At 41.5% G+C, this 21,494-nt stretch overlaps 1 protein-coding gene across 3 annotated transcripts in view; it reads right to left on the minus strand.

Annotated features, from left to right (window-relative positions):
• Positions 1-21,494, minus strand: part of LOC123992957 (limbic system-associated membrane protein-like) — a 1,259,555-nt gene that overhangs the window by 206,769 nt on the left and 1,031,292 nt on the right. The window lies entirely within an intron of this gene.

The following is a 21,494-nucleotide window of genomic DNA, read 5'->3' on the forward strand; positions in this document are numbered from 1 at the left end:
TAGAACATCAGAATAGAGGGAGGACTACACCATGTTAGAACATCAGAATAGAGGGAGGACTACACCACGCTAGAACATCAGAATAGAGGGAGGACTACACCATGATAGAACATCAGAATAGAGGAAGGACTACACCATGATAGAACATCAGAATAGAGGAAGGACTACACCACACTAGAACATCAGAATAGAGGAAGGACTACACCACGATAGAACATCAGAATAGAGGGAGGACTACACCACACTAGAACATCAGAATAGAGGAAGGACTACACCATGATAGAACATCAGAATAGAGTAAGGACTACACCATGATATAACATCAGAATAGAGGAAGGACTACACCATGATAGAACATCAGAATAGAGGAAGGACTACACCATGATAGAACATCAGAATAGAGGAAGGACTACACCATGATAGAACATCAGTATAGAGGAAGGACTACACTATGATATAACATCAGAATAGAGGAAGGACTACACCATGATAGAACATCAGTATAGAGGAAGGACTACACTATGATAGAACATTAGAACAGAGGGAGGACTACACCATGATAGAACATCAGAATAGAGGAAGGACTACACCATGATAGAACATCAGAATAGAGGAAGGACTACAGCATGATAGAACATCAGAATAGAGGGAGGACTACACCATGATAGAACATCAGAATAGAGGATGGACTACAGCATGATAGAACATCAGAATAGAGGGAGGACTACACCATGATAGAACATCAGAATAGAGGAGGACTACACCATGATAGAACATCAGAATAGAGGAAGGACTACAGCATGATAGAACATCAGAATAGATGGAGGACTACACCATGATAGAACATCAGAATAGAGGAAGGACTACAGCATGATAGAACATCAGAATAGAGGGAGGACTACACCATGATAGAACATCAGAATAGAGGAGGACTACACCATGATAGAACATTAGAATAGAGGGAGGACTACAACACACTAGAACATCAGAATAGAGGGAGGACTACACCACACTAGAACATCAGATTAGAGGGAGGACTACACCACACTAGAACATCAGAATAGAGGAAGGACTACACCATGATAGAACATCAGAATAGAGTAAGGACTACACCATGATATAACATCAGAATAGAGGAAGGACTACACCATGATAGAACATCAGAATAGAGGAAGGACTACACCATGATAGAACATCAGAATAGAGTAAGGACTACACCATGATATAACATCAGAATAGAGGAAGGACTACACCATGATAGAACATCAGAATAGAGGAAGGACTACACCATGATAGAACATCAGTATAGAGGAAGGACTACACTATGATAGAACATTAGAATAGAGGGAGGACTACACCATGATATAACATCAGAATAGAGGAAGGACTACACCATGATAGAACATCAGAATAGAGGAAGGACTCCACCACACTGGAACATCAGAATAGAGGAAGGACTAAACCATGATAGAACATAAGAATAGAGGGAGGACTACACCACACTGGAACATCAGAATATAGGAAGAACTATACCATGATAGAACATCAGAATAGAGGAAGGACAACAGCATGATAGAACATCAGAATAGAGGGAGGACTACACCATGATAGAACATCAGAATAGAGGGAGGACTACACCATGATAGAAAATCAGCATAGAGGAAGGACTACACCATGATAGAACATCAGAATAGAGTAAGGACTACACCATGATATAACATCAGAATAGAGGAAGGACTACACCATGATAGAACATCAGAATAGAGGAAGGACTACACCATGATAGAACATCAGAATAGAGTAAGGACTACACCATGATATAACATCAGAATAGAGGAAGGACTACACCATGATAGAACATCAGAATAGAGGAAGGACTACACCATGATAGAACATCAGAATAGAGGAAGGACTACAGCATGATAGAACATCAGAATAGAGGGAGGACTACACCATGATAGAACATCAGAATAGAGGATGGACTACAGCATGATAGAACATCAGAATAGAGGGAGGACTACACCATGATAGAACATCAGAATAGAGGAGGACTACACCATGATAGAACATCAGAATAGAGGAAGGACTACAGCATGATAGAACATCAGAATAGATGGAGGACTACACCATGATAGAACATCAGAATAGAGGAAGGACTACAGCATGATAGAACATCAGAATAGAGGGAGGACTACACCATGATAGAACATCAGAATAGAGGAGGACTACACCATGATATAACATTAGAATAGAGGGAGGACTACAACACACTAGAACATCAGAATAGAGGGAGGACTACACCACACTAGAACATCAGATTAGAGGGAGGACTACACCACACTAGAACATCAGAATAGAGGAAGGACTACACCATGATAGAACATCAGAATAGAGTAAGGACTACACCATGATATAACATCAGAATAGAGGAAGGACTACACCATGATAGAACATCAGAATAGAGGAAGGACTACACCATGATAGAACATCAGAATAGAGTAAGGACTACACCATGATATAACATCAGAATAGAGGAAGGACTACACCATGATAGAAAATCAGCATAGAGGAAGGACTACACCATGATAGAACATCAGAATAGAGTAAGGACTACACCATGATAGAACATCAGAATAGAGGAAGGACTACAGCATGATAGAACATCAGAATAGATGGAGGACTACACCATGATAGAACATCAGAATAGAGGAAGGACTACAGCATGATAGAACATCAGAATAGAGGGAGGACTACACCATGCTAGAACATCAGAATAGAGGAGGACTACACCATGATAGAACATCAGTATAGAGGAAGGACTACACTATGATAGAACATTAGAATAGAGGGAGGACTACACCATGATAGAACATCAGAATAGAGGAAGGACTACACCATGATAGAACATCAGAATAGAGGAAGGACTCCACCACACTGGAACATCAGAATAGAGGAAGGACTACACCATGATAGAACATAAGAATAGAGGGAGGACTACACCACACTGGAACATCAGAATATAGGAAGAACTATACCATGATAGAACATCAGAATAGAGGAAGGACAACAGCATGATAGAACATCAGAATAGAGGGAGGACTACACCATGATAGAACATCAGAATAGAGGGACGACTACACCATGATAGAAAATCAGCATAGAGGAAGGACTACACCATGATAGAACATCAGAATAGAGTAAGGACTACACCATGATATAACATCAGAATAGAGGAAGGACTACACCATGATAGAACATCAGAATAGAGGAAGGACTACACCATGATAGAACATCAGTATAGAGGAAGGACTACACTATGATAGAACATTAGAATAGAGGGAGGACTACACCATGATAGAACATCAGAATAGAGGAAGGACTACACCATGATAGAACATCAGAATAGAGGGAGGACTACACCATGATAGAACATCAGAATAGAGGAGGACTACACCATGATAGAACATTAGAATAGAGGGAGGACTACAACACACTAGAACATCAGAATAGAGGGAGGACTACACCACACTAGAACATCAGAATAAAGGAAGGACTACACCATGATAGAACATCAGAATAGAGGAAGGACTACACCATGATAGAACATCAGAATAGAGGAAGGACTACAGCATGATAGAACATCAGAATAGAGGAGGACTACACCATGATAGAACATTAGAATAGAGGGAGGACTACAACACACTAGAACATCAGAATAGAGGGAGGACTACACCACACTAGAACATCAGAATAGAGGAAGGACTACACCATGATAGAACATCAGAATAGAGGAAGGACTACACCATGATAGAACATCAGAATAGAGGAAGGACTACAGCATGATAGAACATCAGAATAGAGGGAGGACTACACCATGATAGAACATTAGAATAGAGGAGGACTACACCATGATAGAACATCAGAATAGAGGGAGGACTACACCATGATAGAACATCAGAATAGAGGAAGGACTACAGCATGATAGAACATCAGAATAGAGGGAGGACTACACCATGATAGAACATCAGAATAGAGGAGGACTACACCATGATAGAACATCAGAATAGAGGAAGGACTACAGCATGATAGAACATCAGAATAGATGGAGGACTACACCATGATATAACATCAGAATAGAGGAAGGACTACACCATGATAGAACATCAGAATAGAGGAAGGACTACACCATGATAGAACATCAGTATAGAGGAAGGACTACACTATGATAGAACATTAGAATAGAGGGAGGACTACACCATGATAGAACATCAGAATAGAGGAAGGACTACACCATGATAGAACATCAGAATAGAGGAAGGACTCCACCACACTGGAACATCAGAATAGAGGAAGGACTACACCATGATAGAACATAAGAATAGAGGGAGGACTACACCACACTGGAACATCAGAATATAGGAAGAACTATACCATGATAGAACATCAGAATAGAGGAAGGACAACAGCATGATAGAACATCAGAATAGAGGGAGGACTACACCATGATAGAACATCAGAATAGAGGGAGGACTACACCATGATAGAAAATCAGCATAGAGGGAGGACTACACCATGATAGAACATCAGAATAGAGGAAGGACTACAGCATGATAGAACATCAGAATAGAGGGAGGACTACACCATGATAGAACATCAGAATAGAGGAAGGACTACAACACACTAGAACATCAGAATAGAGGGAGGACTACCCCACACTAGAACATCAGAATAGAGGAAGGACTACACCATGATAGAACATCAGAATAGAGTAAGGACTACACCATGATATAACATCAGAATAGAGGAAGGACTACACCATGATAGAACATCAGAATAGAGGGAGGACTACACCATGATAGAACATCAGAATAGAGGAAGGACTACAGCATGATAGAACATCAGAATAGAGGGAGGACTACACATGATAGAACATCAGAATAGAGGAAGGACTACACCATGATAGAACATCAGAATAGAGGAAGGACTGCACCATGATAGAACATCAGAATAGAGGAAGGACTACACCATTGTAGAACATCAGAATAGAGGAAGGACTACACCATGATAGAACATCAGAATAGAGGGAGGACTACACCATGATAGAACATCAGAATAGAGGAAGGACTACAGCATGATAGAACATCAGAATAGAGGGAGGACTACACCATGATAGAACATCAGAATAGAGGAAGGACTACACCATGATAGAACATCAGAATAGAGGAAGGACTACACCATGATAGAACATCAGAATAGAGGAAGGACTACACCACACTATAACATCAGAATAGAGGAAGGACTACACCATGATAGAACATCAGAATAGAGGGAAGACTACACCATGATAGAACATCAGAATAGAGGAGGACTACACCATGATAGAACATTAGAATAGAGGGAGGACTACAACACACTAGAACATCAGAATAGAGGGAGGACTACACCACACTGGAACATCAGAATATAGGAAGAACTATACCATGATAGAACATCAGAATAGAGGAAGGACAACAGCATGATAGAACATCAGAATAGAGGGAGGACTACACCATGATAGAACATCAGAATAGAGGGAGGACTACACCATGATAGAAAATCAGCATAGAGGGAGGACTACACCATGATAGAACATCAGAATAGAGGAAGGACTACAGCATGATAGAACATCAGAATAGAGGGAGGACTACACCATGATAGAACATCAGAATAGAGGAAGGACTACAACACACTAGAACATCAGAATAGAGGGAGGACTACCCCACACTAGAACATCAGAATAGAGGAAGGACTACACCATGATAGAACATCAGAATAGAGTAAGGACTACACCATGATATAACATCAGAATAGAGGAAGGACTACACCATGATAGAACATCAGAATAGAGGGAGGACTACACCATGATAGAACATCAGAATAGAGGAAGGACTACAGCATGATAGAACATCAGAATAGATGGAGGACTACACCATGATAGAACATCAGAATAGAGGAAGGACTACAGCATGATAGAACATCAGAATAGAGGGAGGACTACACCATGATAGAACATCAGAATAGAGGAGGACTACACCTTGATAGAACATTAGAATAGAGGGAGGACTACAACACACTAGAACATCAGAATAGAGGGAGGACTACACCACACTAGAACATCAGATTAGAGGGAGGACTACACCACACTAGAACATCAGAATAGAGGAAGGACTACACCATGATAGAACATCAGAATAGAGTAAGGACTACACCATGATATAACATCAGAATAGAGGAAGGACTACACCATGATATAACATCAGAATAGAGGAAGGACTACACCATGATAGAACATCAGAATAGAGGAAGGACTACACCATGATAGAACATCAGTATAGAGGAAGGACTACACTATGATAGAACATTAGAATAGAGGGAGGACTACACCATGATAGAACATCAGAATAGAGGAAGGACTACACCATGATAGAACATCAGAATAGAGGAAGAACTCCACCACACTGGAACATCAGAATAGAGGAAGGACTACACCATGATAGAACATAAGAATAGAGGGAGGACTACACCACACTGGAACATCAGAATATAGGAAGAACTATACCATGATAGAACATCAGAATAGAGGAAGGACAACAGCATGATAGAACATCAGAATAGAGGGAGGACTACACCATGATAGAACATCAGAATAGAGGGAGGACTACACCATGATAGAAAATCAGCATAGAGGGAGGACTACACCATGATAGAACATCAGAATAGAGGAAGGACTACAGCATGATAGAACATCAGAATAGAGGGAGGACTACACCATGATAGAACATCAGAATAGAGGAAGGACTACAACACACTAGAACATCAGAATAGAGGGAGGACTACCCCACACTAGAACATCAGAATAGAGGAAGGACTACACCATGATAGAACATCAGAATAGAGTAAGGACTACACCATGATATAACATCAGAATAGAGGAAGGACTACACCATGAGGAAGGACTACACCATGATAGAACATCAGAATAGAGGAAGGAGGACTACACCATGATAGAACATCAGAATAGAGGAAGGACTACAGCATGATAGAACATCAGAATAGAGGGAGGACTACACATGATAGAACATCAGAATAGAGGAAGATAGACTACACCATGATAGAACATCAGAATAGAGGAAGGACTGCACCATGATAGAACATCAGAATAGAGGAAGGACTACACCATTGAATAGAACATCAGAATAGAGGAAGGACTACACCATGATAGAACATCAGAATAGAGGAGGACTACACCATGATAGAACATCAGAATAGAGGAACATCAGAATAGGACTACAGCATGATAGAACATCAGAATAGAGGGAGGACTACACCATGATAGAACATCAGAATAGAGGAAGGACTACACCATGATAGAACATCAGAATAGAGGAAGGACTACACCATGATAGAACATCAGAATAGAGGAAGGACTACACCACACTATAACATCAGAATAGAGGAAGGACTACACCATGATAGAACATCAGAATAGAGGACTACACCATGGACATACACCATGATAGAACATCAGAATAGAGGAAGGACTACAGCATGAATAGAACTACAGCATGATCATCAGAATAGAGGGAGGACTACACCATGATAGAACATCAGAATAGAGGAGGACTACACCTTGATAGAACATTAGAATAGAGGGAGGACTACAACACACTAGAACATCAGAATAGAGGGAGGACTACACCACACTAGAACATCAGATTAGAGGGAGGACTACACCACACTAGAACATCAGAATAGAGGAAGGACTACACCATGATAGAACATCAGAATAGAGTAAGGACTACACCATGATATAACATCAGAATAGAGGAAGGACTACACCATGATATAACATCAGAATAGAGGAAGGACTACACCATGATAGAACATCAGAATAGAGGAAGGACTACACCATGATAGAACATCAGTATAGAGGAAGGACTACACTATGATAGAACATTAGAATAGAGGGAGGACTACACCATGATAGAACATCAGAATAGAGGAAGGACTACACCATGATAGAACATCAGAATAGAGGAAGAACTCCACCACACTGGAACATCAGAATAGAGGAAGGACTACACCATGATAGAACATAAGAATAGAGGGAGGACTACACCACACTGGAACATCAGAATATAGGAAGAACTATACCATGATAGAACATCAGAATAGAGGAAGGACAACAGCATGATAGAACATCAGAATAGAGGGAGGACTACACCATGATAGAACATCAGAATAGAGGGAGGACTACACCATGATAGAAAATCAGCATAGAGGGAGGACTACACCATGATAGAACATCAGAATAGAGGAAGGACTACAGCATGATAGAACATCAGAATAGAGGGAGGACTACACCATGATAGAACATCAGAATAGAGGAAGGACTACAACACACTAGAACATCAGAATAGAGGGAGGACTACCCCACACTAGAACATCAGAATAGAGGAAGGACTACACCATGATAGAACATCAGAATAGAGTAAGGACTACACCATGATATAACATCAGAATAGAGGAAGGACTACACCATGATAGAACATCAGAATAGAGGGAGGACTACACCATGATAGAACATCAGAATAGAGGAAGGACTACAGCATGATAGAACATCAGAATAGAGGGAGGACTACACATGATAGAACATCAGAATAGAGGAAGGACTACACCATGATAGAACATCAGAATAGAGGAAGGACTGCACCATGATAGAACATCAGAATAGAGGAAGGACTACACCATTGTAGAACATCAGAATAGAGGAAGGACTACACCATGATAGAACATCAGAATAGAGGGAGGACTACACCATGATAGAACATCAGAATAGAGGAAGGACTACAGCATGATAGAACATCAGAATAGAGGGAGGACTACACCATGATAGAACATCAGAATAGAGGAAGGACTACACCATGATAGAACATCAGAATAGAGGAAGGACTACACCATGATAGAACATCAGAATAGAGGAAGGACTACACCACACTATAACATCAGAATAGAGGAAGGACTACACCATGATAGAACATCAGAATAGAGGAAGGACTACACCATGATAGAACATCAGAATAGAGGAAGGACTACACCATGATAGAACATCAGAATAGAGGGAGGAGTACACCACGTTAGAACATCAGAATAGAGGAAGGACTACACCATGATAGAACATCAGAATAGAGGAAGGTGTCACGCCCTGACCTGAGATATCTCTGTTTTCTTTATATTTTGGTTTGGTCAGGGTGTGACTAGGGTGGATACGCTAGTTTTGGATTGTCTAGTTTTTTTTGTTGAGTTTTGTAGGTCTAGGTATTTGTATGTTTATGGTAGCCTGATATGGTTCCCATTCAGAGGCAGGTGTTTATCGTTGTCTCTGATTGGGGATCATATTTAGGTAGCCATTTCCCTTTGGTGTTTGTGGGTTCTTGTCTACGTGTAGTTTTCTGTCAGCACTCATTTGTATGGCTTCACGTGTCGGTTTGTTATTTTGGTTAGTTTGTTCAGTGCTCATTCTTATAATAATAAAGAATGTACGCATACAACGCTGCGCCTTGGTTCGGTTCATACGACGAACGTGACAGAAAGACTACGCCACACTACAACATCAGAATAGAGAAAAGACTATGCTAAAAAGTACAATCTAGACATATGATCAGATTTTCTCTGCCTTACTTGGTCAAGTTGTTGTTTGTGTTTAATTACCTTTACACAGATGTATAGTGGACTACAACAGTACATTCAGGTTGTCATACCAGGTTTGTTATCATTCGATTGCATGGCTTCATACAAGACGAGCAGCTCAGAAGGTGACTGTGTCCAGTGTAACAGGGACATCTGGTGGCCGCCAGGAGTCTTACAATTCACATTTCTAAAGCTTCTGAAAGTTTCTCTCCTCAATCAACATACAAGTCCCTTTGGAAAAGGATACACTGTAGATGGATGCTTGATCTGAGTCCAATTAAGAGTATAGCTCATTCTGAATGACAGTCTTCTATATACTATAGTAGGGGCCAACACCTGAATCTGTCAAGTGTTACTGTCAAATAGGTAGCAAAAGACTATCCTCCAAAATGCAGGTAGGCCAAGGCTGCATAATATTCAAACGGAGAGAGTTGGCAGTTTTCCCCCACGGTTTCAGTGTCCGTCAGTGTCAGGCACTCTCACTCTCCTTCCACACTCTGAACAGTGTGTTTTAATCCCAGAACATTCACCAGGCATCCCCTCGGCTTCATATGAAGACTCGGTACCTGTGCTACTCACCGCTCTCTGAGACATCTCCAGAACGATCCAGTTACAGTGTTGCAACTTCCAACAACACAAACCCAGGAACTCGCTCGAGTGGTTGTTTAAATGTAACAATAGCAGTAACAGACAAAAGGACCTCCTTGATTTGAATAGATTCCTATTAGTGGCACATACAACGAGGTAGTATAATGATCTTTTCTCCTACCCTAAGTGGAAAACTGTCAAATAGGTAGCAATATTGTTAACTTTCGGCAAAAGAGACGGTGCATTATGCCGCTATAAGCTTCCAGGAGCATGTTTTGCGTTTGCAGCCAACAAGGAATCAAGCTTTGTGGGGATGGAGTAGAAATACAGTCATGGTTTAATATAATATGTTCTTACAGAGGTAGTTCTGACTGCTGCAACCTTTTTTCACACTGTTTACTTACTCGAATAAGTGGCTCCCTCTCACAGATATTAATAGGGAAACGTTTCAACATGAAACATACTCTAGAATAGGCCTAACTTGACAGTGGTGTTTTATGTTAGCAATAGGCAGCCCCTGGGCCCCAATTTAAAAAACACATTACAGATAAAGCGAAACCACACTAAAGGTTAACATGTTTAAGATGTATTCTAAGGAAAGGTGTGGTTTTGTGACGTGAGAAGAACAGCTTGGGGGTGTGTGGGAACTACTTCGGTTAACACCTCAGTGTACGTGTGTGTGTGTGTGTGTGTGTGTGTGTGTGTGTGTGTGTGTGTGTGTGTGTGTGTGTGTGTGTGTGTGTGTGTGTGTGTGTGTGTGTGTGTGTGTGTGTGTGTGTGTGTGTGTGTGTGTGTGTGTGTGTGTGTGTGTGTGTGTGTGTGTGTGTGTGTGTGTGTGTGTGTGTGTGTGTGTGTGTGTGTGTGTGTGTGTGTGTGTGCGTGCGTGCGTGCGTGCGTGCGTGCATACATGTGTTTGTTGCGAAATTACATTGAATTAAATTAGCTCAGTGTGTGCAGTAGTTGCGTCAATCCACAGATTCATCTGCAGATGCTCTATTGGTTTAATTATTTAATCACTTGGCCAATCACTGATGTCCAAATATCAAAACATATGTTGTCAACCTATTTCTTGAGAGATGGCCATATTTGAAATGACTGTTTGCTGCCAGTGCCAGCACGGTCTGAGTGGAATTAATAAAAAAAACACTATGCCTCCCCATCTGCTAAGCGAGCCTTGGCGCTCCTGTGGTACCATACAGTACCTGCATTTAGTTTCACACATTGGGGCAATTTGAGAACGAGAGAGTCCAATTCAATGAATGAAGAGTTGTTAGTGCAGATGCAGTATTGAAGGGACATCTGTTACTCGAATAGAGATAGTCAAATGGGTAGAGAGTACATAGGCAAGCAGCTTGCGAGGAATGTCAAAATGAACCCCAAAATTGAATTGGTTTGTTCAAGAGCCATACAACTGTTGAAAACCCAAATACAGTGAAATGCATGAAAACTAATCTGGTTTTATCAAAGGATAAAAAAACCTCTTATTAGCTATCCAAGCGGCCACACATAATTCCTGTCAGTAATTCCAACAATAATACTGTATATTCTAAGGCATGTGACTCTTTTTTTCTCATCTACTGTTAATTTCCAACACAAAGAGATGTGTAATTGAAAAGAATCCTTTCTTTCCGATGCAAAAGCCTGTTTCTTTTCCCGACAACGTCAGGCCGCCTGTGAATCCTGAGAGGGCCCTTTCTTCCTGTTACTGGATGAGGCGGTGGTTGCCACGGTAACGGCATGAGAGAGACACAGGCTGCTTTGGCCGTGTGCAATTTCACAGCAGACTGATGAACGGGGGCCTTAATGAGGAGAGTGTGTGCAAACTCACAACTCAGATGTGCCGCAGCAAGGTAAGCCAACACAGTGGGTCCAGGTCTGTCTGTTGCCTGCCTACACACATGCACGCGCACATTTATTTTTCTCCCAAATTCCTGCTGCCATAGCAATACAGTACGTGAGTTTAAATCATCCCACAAAGGTTCACATTGCTATGTGATAGGCTATGTATAACTCCATTGGGTGCTACATAAATACAAGCTATTTTCACTTGGTAATGACTAGTGTGGTCATGACATTTTTTGTCATTTGTAACTAACTGCTAGAGAACTAACTGTCTAATAACCATGATGAGTTGTGATGCTTTGGTTCCTGTAGAACATGAAGGCCTGTCACGTTCTGTCCATCGTTCGTATGTGTTTTCCTTGTTTTAGTGTTGGTCAGGACGTGAGCTGGGTGGGCATTCTATGTTGTGTGTCTGGTTTGTCTATTTCTATGTTTGGCCTGATATGGTTCTCAATCAGAGGCAGGTGTTAGTCATTGTCTCTGATTGGGAACCATATTTAGGTAGCCTGTTTTGTGTTGGGTTTTGTGGGTGACTGTTCCTGTTCTGTACCAGATAGGACTGTTTTTGTTTTTCCACGTTTATTGTTTTGTAGTGTTCATGTTTATCTGTTTTTATTAAACATGAATCAATATAACAATGCTGTGTTTTGGTCCTCCTCTACTTCACCACAGGAAAACCCTTACAGAATCACCCACCAACCACCTCTGGACAGCCCTGCGGTTGCGGGCGGTGCAGTTGTCGTACCAGGCGGTGATAAAGCTGACAGGATGCTCTCAATTGTGCATCTGTAAGTTTGTGAGGGTCTTAGCGGCCTCCTCCTGAGGTTGAAGAGGCGCTGTTGCGCCTTCTTCAACACACTGTCTGTGTGGGTGGACCATTTCAAATTGTCAGTAAAGTGTACGCCAAGGAACTTGAAGCGTTCCACCTTCTGCGCTGTGGTCCCATCGTTATGGAGGGAGTCCACGATCAGCTCCTTTGCTTTGTTGACGTTGAGGGAGTTTTTTTTTCCTAGCACCACTCCACCAGGGCCCTTATCGCCTCTCTGTAGGCTGACTATCATTGTTGTTTGTCAGGCCTACTACTGTTGTGAGGTCTGCAAACTTGATGATTGAGTTGGAGGCATAAGTGGCCATGCAGTCATGGGTGAACAGGGAGTACAGGCGGGGGGCTGAGCGAAGTGGAGGTGTTGTTTCCTACCTTCACCACCTGGGGGTGGCCTATCAGGAAGTCCAGGATGCAGTTGCACAGGGTGGGGTTCAGACCCATGGCCCGAGCTTAATGATAAACTTGGAGGGTACTATAGTGTTGAAGGCTGAGCTATAGTCAATGAACATCATTCTGACATAGGTATTCCTCTTATGCAGATGGAATAGGGCAGTGTGCAGTGCGATGATGATTGCATCGTCTGTGGATCTATTGGGGCGGTAAGCAAATTGAAGTGGGTCTAACGTGTCAGGTAAGGTAGAGGTCATATGATCCTTAACTAGCCTCTCAAAGCAATTCATGATGACAGAAGTGAGTGCAACAGGGCGATAGTCATTTAGTTGAGTTATCTTTTCTTTCTTGGGTACAAGAATAATGGTGGATATCTTGAAGCAGGTGGGGACAGCAGACTGGGATAGGGATAGATTTAATATGTGTCTTACTCACGTCTTACTCACGTTGGCCACGGAGAACGAGAGCCCACAGTCCTTGGGAGCGGGCTGCTTTGGTGGCACTGAGTTATCCTCAAAGTGGGCGAAGGTGTTTAGCTTGTCTGGGAGCAAGATGTCACTGTGTGTGACGTGGCTGGTTTTCCCTTTGTAATCCGTGATTGTCTGTAGAGCCTGCCACATACGTCTTGTGTACTGACGTTTTTCCTGTTTGATTGCCTTACGGGGGAAAAACTACACTGTTTGTATTCGACCATGGTTAAAAGTGGTGGTTTGCGCTTTCAGTTTTGGCGAATGCTGCCATTTATCCACGGTTTCTGGTTTGGGTCGGTTTTGTAGTCACCATGTGAACAACCTCCCCTATATACATCCTGATGAACTCAGTCACAGTGTCCGTGTATATGCCAATATTATTCTCAGAGGCTACCCAGAACATAACCCAGTCTGCATGATCAAAACAATCTTGAAGCATGGATTCCGATTGGTCAGACCAGCGTTGAATAGACCTTAGCACAGGTACTTCCTGTTTTGAGTTTCTGCCTATAGGAAGGGAGGAGCAAATTGGGGTCATGATCTAATTTGCAGAAGGGAGAACGGCGGAAGATTTTGTAAGCATCACGAAAAGTTGAGTAGCAGTGGTCTAGTGTTTTTCCTAAGCGACTACTACAGTCAATGTGTTGATAGAACTATGGTAGTGTTTTCCTCAAATTTGCTTTGTTAAAACCCCCAGCTACAATAATTGTGGCCTCAGGATATATGGTTTCCAGTTGGCATAAAGTCCAGTGTAGTACCTTGAGGGCCGTCGTGGTATCGGCTTGAGGGGGCTTTGACTATAACCGAATATAATTATTTTGGGAGGCAATATGGCCGGCATTTGATTGAGGTATTCTAGGTTGGGTGGGAAAAAAGGATATTCACATAATGAGTAGTTAATCATGAAACATACACCACCGCCTTTCTTCTTTCTGGAGAGTTCTTTATTCCTGTCCGCATGATGAACTGAGAACCCATCTGGCTGTATGTATGGGGACAGTATATCCCAAGAGAGCCATAATTCCATGAAACAGAGTATGTTATAGTCATTGTCTCTCTGGAAGGAGATCCTCGCCCTTAGCTCATCTACTTTTTTATCCAGAGACTGAACATTAGCGAGTAATATACTCTGAAGCAGTGGATGGTGTGCACACCTCCTGAGTCGGAGTAGAAGTCCACTCTGAATACCTCTTCTCTGCCGGTGGCGTCTTGGAACAGCCTCTGGGATAAGTTCAATTCATATTCCTGGTCGTAATGCTGGTGAGTTACCGCCACTCTGATATCCCAAAATGATTTACGGCTGTATGCAATAACACAAAAAACGTTCTGGGCTAATAATGTAAGAAATCACACAGAAAATACTGCAAAGTTGCTTAGGAACTAGAATTAGAGCTGCCATGTCTGTCAGCTCCATCTACTTAAGTATTACTTAAGTAGTTTTTTTGGGGTAGCTGTACTTTACTTTACTATTTATATATATTTTTGACTTTTACTCCACTACATTCCTAAAGAAAAGAATGTACTTTTTACTCCATACATTTTCCCTGACACCCAAAAGTATTTCAAATGCTTAGCAGGGAAAGGAAAACTGTCCAATTCATACACTTATAAAGAGAGAACATCCCTAGTCATCCCTACTGCCTCTGATCTGGTGGACTCACTAAATACAAATGTTTAATTTGTAAATTACGTTGGAATGTACACTGGCTAAATAAAAAAAAACAAGAATATTATGCCATCTGGTTTGCTTAATATAAGGAATGTGAAATTAAAAATACTTTTATTTTTGATACTTAAGTACAGTGCATTCGGAAAGTATTCAGACCCCTTCACTTATTCCACATTTTGTTACGTTACAACTTTATTCTAAAATGGATTAAATACTTTTTTTCTCTCATCAATCTACACACAATATACCATAATGACAAAGCATAACAGTTTTTTAAAACATTTTTTGCAAATTCATAATAAAAAAAAGAAATATGACATTTACATAAGTAATATGGGGTACTGTGTGTAGATTTTACTGTATATTTACTGTACACTGTATATTTTAGCAATTCAATTTACTTTTGATACTATTTGATAAACCAAATACTTTTACTCAAGTAGTATTTTACTGGGTGACTTTTACCCAAGTATGACAATTGGGTACTATTTCCACCACTGTAGATCACACTGCGTATGTCAGCTCAAGCGTAAGTATGTTATAGTGCACTGCTTAATAATGCACCTTGAATTGAATCCCGGACTATATTTTCCAAGTAATCCTATTACAGAGTGAGTGAGTCTTGTATGTGCCAATATTGGTAATTTGTTCAACATCATATTATGGTGTTTAGCTACTCTGCACTATTACAGAGACTGCTGGGGGGGAGGCTTTGTGTTTGTTGATGCATATTAAATGTTTTGGCGTGCAGTTGAGCGGAGTTCGACTGTTTTGATTCTCCCCGATCCACCCACACTTTACCATGTCACTTAGCAACTTCATAGTAACCCCGCCAGAGGAAAAATAACCTCGGTAAATCTTGTATGTGTCAACTGATAAAACGCTTTCAAAATTCAAGGGTTACGTTTTACCTCACTAAAGTTCTAAAGACAAGGACATACGGTACGTTGCAGATCTAAATTCAAACACTGTATCTTGATAAATGATGAATAAAATCCAAATAGTTCTTGTCTCACTAACATTTCCACTACAGTGTTTCACAGTGCTCCTTTACATGGTCAAGTATCATCTGCATCACTCACTATCATTATGGTAACGGACTCAGAACCCGCTCTGGACACATCCCTTGAGCGTACATACATAAATCTATCTAGATTAAACATCTCCCCATGTCATGACTAAAAGTCACATACTGTATAATTGAGGTATGTTCTGTGTAAATTCTAGTACAATGAATCATGGGATTTCTGCACAGCAAAGTCCGTTCCACTGGATGGCAGTGCTGTCTTACTTTTCAAAAAAGGAAATAGGAAAATACACTGTTTTCCCCTAATCAGTCTGAAATAACACTGAAATGTGTGTGCACATACATATGTCTCCATGCTATAACATAAAAATATACCACATCCTAATGCATTTACAAAATCATTTGAAAATGTTATCCTGTCTATGCTCAGACATGATGGTTGCCTCCACTTTTCAAATAAGCACTTTCATAAACCAATATCATAACGGCAGTAGCAATTACTCATCATTCACGACAAGAATGAACATTTTTAACGTTCAAAGTGGTACTCAGTCTCTGCTATGTCACGTTACAGCGGGGATATTACATGGTCTGTGGCTGACCGTGGACATATTGCTCTGAGAAGTGGGTTCAGGCTGATGGCTCCGGTGATGGATAAAAAAAGCACAGCGTATGTGTCATTTCAATGACTTCCTGTATCCATCCTGCTCACATCCCATTTAACTAATGACATTTCATCCATACAGGCCCCTCCATAATGCAGTTGTGATCAGCCTGAATTAACCGACGCTGAAGTTGGAAATTGACGAGAAGGTGTCCTCCGCCTCCCATCTCAACCCATTGGAACACACTGGGAATGTGGAATGTTCAGCGAGGGAACCTTAAATCAGAGCATGGTTTATCAGCTCAATAATCAGGACCTCAACAATTTCCATTAGGGTAAAGTCACTGGTTTATTTAGGGCTTTTTGTCCCACATGGAATCCCATTCCCTATGTAGTGCACTGGTCAAAAGTAGTGCACTACATAGGAAATAGGGTTTTTCCTATGATGTGCACTACTTTTGACCAGTGCACTATATAGGAAATGGGATTCCATTTGGGAAGCAGCCGAGATGTGGCATGCAGGCATGGACTATGACATCTACAGAGGGATGGAATGTTGGGTAAACATTGTCACATTATGGTTCATTAAGTACTGTACAGGGAGAGAAATGCTGGGTGGCGATTCACAAAGAACAGCATTGATTTCTTCACATCTATCAGTATATCTAAGACGAAATCACCCCTCAATACATCACTGTTTTGTCAAATTCTCTCATGCAATGACTCTATTCTATTATACAGTATGCTGACGTCCATATATTAGACAGAGTAGGATAGGCTGCATACTCATGAGAACTAATGCATTCTCCATACTCAGTCTCTAATAGTGACGTGATGTGCTTGATATGAGACGAGATATATTCACAATCTACTAGTAACTCAGAATCGGCATGAAAATCTGGGTGACAGATTTCAGTGTGTGTCCCCTCAACAGCAGAGTTAAGTTCATTCCTGATCCGTACTAGAGCCTGAACGCTCAGTAAAAGCTGGACAGCTGCAAGCAGCAGATGGACACCCCCTTTAATTGCACACAACATAATTTCTACTAAATATAAAAATTCATGACAATAAAGGACATTATAGACTCTGGGTCCATGGGTATGTGGACGAACAGTGTGTATATACAGCAGCCAGGTTTTCATAGAGTTTGTTGGTCTCCATAGATCTCTCAAGTAAAATATTAAGCTGTCAACAACAACCACAAAAACAGATCAATCCCCCATCAACATGATGCTACCTTAAAACTGCAACAACAAATGAGTTATCTACAAGAATGAGGAATACACAACTCCCTGACTCCAGTCCACATGCTCAAATCAACGCTTTGCATCTGTCTGTCTGTCTAAAGGTATTCATGTGTCCTCCTAGACAGCTGATGAAACTGAGGAGTATTTCTGTCTGTAATAATATTCTGATTGGCTGGGCCTGGATCCCCAGTGGGTGGGCCTGGCTCTCAAGTGAGTGGGCCTATGCCCTCCCAGGCTGTGCCCCTGCCCAGTCATGTGAAATCCATAGATTAGGGTCTAAATAATTTGTTTCAACTGATGTATTTCCTTATGTGAATTGTAACTCAGTAAAATCTTTGAAATTGTTCTATTTATATTTTTGTTCAGTGTATATATGATTGAATGTACAGACATTATGGACTGTATATGGATAGAATATGTAGTATATCTGAAGGAATAGTATAAGAACAGCAATAGTTAAAAATGATAGGCCTTGACTAGAATACAGTATATACATATGAAGTGGGAAAAACAGTGTTCCATTATTAAAGTGACCAGTGTTCCATGTCTATGTCCATAGACAGCAGCTTCTAAGGTGCAGGGTTGAGTAACCGTGTGGTAGCCGGGCTAGTGACAGTGACTAAAGTTCAGGGCAGGGTATTGGGTGGAGGCCGGCTAGTGGTGACTGTTGAACAGTCTGCCTTGTAAGTCGCTCTGGATAAGAGCGTCTGCTAAATGACTTAAATGTAATGTAAATGTAGATAGGAGCTGTTTTTCAGTTTCTCAGTCCCAGCTTATATGCTCCTTTACTGATCTCACCTTCTGGGTGGTAGTGGGGTGAACAGGCCGTGGCTCAGGTGGCTTTTTTGCCCTCTGTGACACCTGGTGCTGTAGATGTCCCGGAGGGCAGGCAGTGTACCCCAGTGATGCGTTGGGTAGAATGCACCACACTCTGGAGAGCCCTGCGGTTACGGACTGTGCCGTTGCCGTACCAGGCGATGATACAGCCCGACAGGATGCTCTCAATCTGTAAAAGTTCGAGGTTCTTTCTTCAGCTTCCTGGGGTTGAAGAGGCGCTGTTGCGCCTTCATCACACTGTCTGTGTGGGTGTACCATTTCAGATCGTCAGCGATGTGTACGCCGAGGAACTAGAAGCTTTTCACCTTCTCCACTGCGACCCCTTCGATGTGGATGGGGGCATGCTCCCTCTGCTGTCTCCTGAAGTCCAAGATCAGCTCCTTCATTTTGTTGACATTGAGGGAGAGATTATTTCCTGGCACCCCTCCGCCAGGGCCCTCACCTCCTCCCTGGAGCCTTCCTCGTCTTTGCTGGTAATCAGGCCTACATCTGTTGTGTCATCTGCAAACTTGATGATTGAGTTGGGTGAACAGGGAGTACAGGAGGCGGCTGAGCAAGCACCCTTGTGGGGCCCCTGTGTTGAGGATCAGCGTAGTGGAGGTGTTGTTGCCTACCTTCACCACCTGGTGATGGCCTGTCAGGAAGTCCAGGACCCAGCTGCACTAAACCGGCACCTCTATCGGTGTCCACCACCAGTAGGTGGCACTCTTTTTCAGGTACTATGCTGTTGAAGGCTGAGCTGTAGTCAATGAACAGCATTCTTACATACATTACCGTTCAAAAGTTTGGGGTCACTTAGAAATGTCCTTGCTTTTGAAAGAAAAGCATATTTTTAGTACCCGCAAAACAGTGAAGAAGCGACTCCGGGATGCTGGACTTCTAGGCATTGTTCCTCTGTCCTCTGTGTTCTTTTGCCCATCTTAATCTTTTCTTTTTATTGGCCAGTCTGAGATATGGCTTTTTCTTTGCAACTCTGTCTTGAAGGCCAGAATCCCGGAGTCGCCTCTTCACTGTTTTATGTCTCTATTTAATGAAACCACCAGTTGAGGACATGTGAGGCATCTGTTTCTCAAACTAGACACTCTAATGTACTTGACCTCTTGCTCAGTTGTGCACCAAGGCCTCCCACTCCTTTTTCTATTCTGGTTAGAGCCAGTTTGCGCTGGTCTGTGAAGGGAGAAGTACAGCGTTGTACGAGATCTTCAGTTTCTTGGCAATTTCCCACATGGAATAGCCTTCATTTCTCAGAACAAGAATAGACTGACGAGTTCTAGAAAAAAGTATTTGTTTCTGGCCATTTTGAGCCTGTAATTGAACCCACAAATGCTGATGCTCCAGATATTCAACTAGTCTAAAGAAGGACAGTTTTACTGCTTCTTTAATCAGAACAACAATTTTCAGCTGTGCTAACATAATTGCGAAAGGGTTTTCTAATGATCAATTATCCTTTTAAAATTATAAACTTGGATTAGGTAACACAATGTGCCATTAGAACACAGGAGTGATGGTTGCTGATAATGGGCCTCTGTATGCCTATGTAGATATTCCATTTAAAAAATCTGCCGTTTCCAGCTACAATAGTCATTTACAACATTAACAATGTCGGCACTGTATTTCTGATCAAATTGATGTTAGGACATTTCTAAGTGACCACAAACTTTTGAATGGTAGTGTAGGTATTCAGCAAATGACTGATGCCTGAACACAACAAATCTGATTTGGTCACTGTTTGCACAGTCAGTATTCTAAAATGGATTTGAAAAACAAAACTGATTTGAGCATTAAGGCAATGTGAACAAGGCTGTAGTGTCCCATTGATACAAATATCTAGCTTTGACAAATAGACATTGGAAGACTGAGATCATGACAGTAGTCTCATGACACGTCGTGACCCATCTAGGTTGAATTCTTTGGAGATATATGGAAAAAATATTGACAGCTTTTGTCAAATTATACAGGGAGACGTGGCATTTCCTATCATTGTGGCACAGCACAGGAAATGGAAAGCAATAAACCACATATAAGGGAATCCAGCCTGTACCTGGGATTTGGTCACTCAACAGCTGCTCTACACTGCTTGATGGACTTCTTTGATAAGACTATTTTACTGTTGCATAACCAACCCTGGGAATGAAACCATGAAATTATTTTACATCCCAGAGGATCAACAGCACAGCATCCTGGGCTTCCCGCTAAGTTCTTAATTATTCAATTCAATGTATCTTAAATCTCATAATATATTGTCCGTTTCTGTTTTTCTTTATA

This window comes from Oncorhynchus gorbuscha, linkage group LG13, assembly GCF_021184085.1.
Source record: "Oncorhynchus gorbuscha isolate QuinsamMale2020 ecotype Even-year linkage group LG13, OgorEven_v1.0, whole genome shotgun sequence".
In the NCBI taxonomy this organism is placed as follows: Eukaryota; Metazoa; Chordata; class Actinopteri; order Salmoniformes; family Salmonidae; genus Oncorhynchus; species Oncorhynchus gorbuscha.